This window comes from Ceratina calcarata, unplaced genomic scaffold, assembly GCF_001652005.2.
Source record: "Ceratina calcarata isolate Rehan_Ccalc_2016 unplaced genomic scaffold, ASM165200v1 scaffold493.2, whole genome shotgun sequence".
NCBI lineage: Eukaryota > Metazoa > Arthropoda > Insecta > Hymenoptera > Apidae > Ceratina > Ceratina calcarata.
The window spans coordinates 274,062-276,247 of NW_017173655.1; the positions used below are offsets into that span (position 1 = coordinate 274,062).

The following is a 2,186-nucleotide window of genomic DNA, read 5'->3' on the forward strand; positions in this document are numbered from 1 at the left end:
ATCTGTCGATTGTATGAAGCCTTTTAAATTACTTAAACCAATGAAAGATGAGTTTTGGAATTTTGTTTAAATCTGAAATGCTCGTGAACGATGGAAGTCACGATACGGTTCCATTCGTTTAATCGTTCCCATTTGAATAAATTGTTCGATCGCGTTTCTACGTCATACCACTATTAGATTTTTATAGACGGGTTCAATTGAATCAAGGTAATATCGGCTCGGGCAATTTTATGGCAACGATAGCTATGCTCGAGCAACCCAATTTAATGGTCGTAACACTTCGCCGTTTACCGAAAACTGGGACAAACGATATCCTGTGTCATTGATTTCGTTTTTAAGCAACTAAACGAGTTACCTAATGGTTTTTCGCCAACTGTAGCCCAGTTCAATTTTCTGTTTAGAATAGCTAGGAAGAACGATTAAAACGAATAAACGTAAAATAGTTGATTACTTAGTTTATTAAAAGTTAAGTTTCTTAAGTATCTGAATTGATTCATTATACAGGGTGAGGAACTTAAAATAAGCCACATGAATAACGTGACTCCTATTGGTGACAGGAAAACAGGGTCAAAATTATTTGGTATTGAGGGGATCATCTGGTGTTACTAGTTTTTTGATAGGTGGAGGCGTCAAGCAGATATGAAGGTCATCCCTGTTTTTTAAATGGAATTATGTGTATAGAGTAATTCATGTTTCCTTGACTCTTCCACTTATCAAGAAACTAGTAACACCAGATAATCCCCTCGATACTAATTTTTTCCTGTCATCAATAAGAGCCAAGTTATTCAGATGGCCTGTTTTAAGTGCCTCAGCTATACTTTAAAAAATATCATAGGACTTTTCTTATTTAATTATCCTAGTTATTCCAAAATTCTTTCAATATTCTTCTTCTTTTACCTATAATTCAAAACTTGGCGATAGGTACAATAAGGCTTGAATGCGTATTTCCCAAATACTCATTCTTTGAAGTTTCATCGACTTTCTACCCCTCGATGGGGGGTGGATTGATGGCATCATTATTAAAACCCCTTTACGTGGCGAGCTTCAATGAAACATTTTACCTTCAGGGTCAACGGAGTAATAGTGACCAAGAGAAGAAGTTTGGTCGATTTAACTTGTTCGATACCTTCTCTCATTATCCTCACGGATTTCATGCTGTTGCACGATAGAAGTTACCTCTAATTGGCCATGGAGTATGTTTCAAGTACGATTCGAGTGTGAAAGATATCGTCAGGAGTTTCCACGTTCTAGTCATACTTTGAATTTCTTCAGAGAACTTCTCGTAACGAGAACAAAGTAAAGCCTTTGGAACGGAAATGAAGATTGCCAACTTAGTTTTTAGTATATTATCAATATTGTATAAAATTCGTACATAATATTAATGATAAACTTGGAACAACGTCGTATACTGAAGTATTCCGAGTTTTCACATCTTTTCTACTAAACTCTACCGGATAACTTGAATTTATTCTATTCTTTCTTCAGTTTTATTTACTTCACTTCGACTGCTTAAATGTATTCTCTGAAGTATTTAAAATATGAGAAAGCAAATAGGATTTAAAAAGTTTTAAACGATTGAGATTTATGAGGTGGATAAGTTGAAAGAATGCTGTGTATATCTCCATTTGGCGAAGTTAATTCATGAATTCGTCGTGTGAAGAAACCCTTAAAAGTTCGCCGGGTATCGCTCGGAGATTCGTGCGGATAATGCGATAACAAAAAGTTAGCACTGCGTCTCGTACATTCTGTCCCCACCCGCGTACTTGAACACCGTATGGAAAGATGAACGTGAATATTTCCGGAAATAATTCGCGGCATGCGCGACTCGCGTGTCCCGTGTCGCCTCTAATTAACTCGTTCAATTATCATTCCGCTCATTCAACGTCACACGCGTACGTGCATTATTAACCCGTCGCACGAAATCTTGTCATTTGTAACAATCGATACGTCGACTCCTGCCACGATTAATAGAACATAAATTACGTCACGAGAATGTGAGAGCCTACGTTTGAAGAAATACAAACTAATTATTAAAAATTAAGCTTTATTAAAACGATTCAGCGGAGGCGCAAAAAATGACGATGTGTTCTAATTAGGAGTTGACTGCAAAATGTCCCTCCAATTGCCCTTCGCCCAAATAAAAATATTCCAATCGATACTTATTTCGAGTTTTCCATGAATATATT

At 36.6% G+C, this 2,186-nt stretch overlaps 2 protein-coding genes across 8 annotated transcripts in view; one reads left to right on the plus strand and one right to left on the minus strand.

The window, feature by feature from the left end:
* Window positions 1-2,186, plus strand: part of LOC108628023 (uncharacterized protein C1orf112 homolog) — a 27,720-nt gene that overhangs the window by 13,705 nt on the left and 11,829 nt on the right. The window lies entirely within an intron of this gene.
* Window positions 1-2,186, minus strand: part of LOC108628088 (uncharacterized) — a 9,867-nt gene that overhangs the window by 4,841 nt on the left and 2,840 nt on the right. The window lies entirely within an intron of this gene.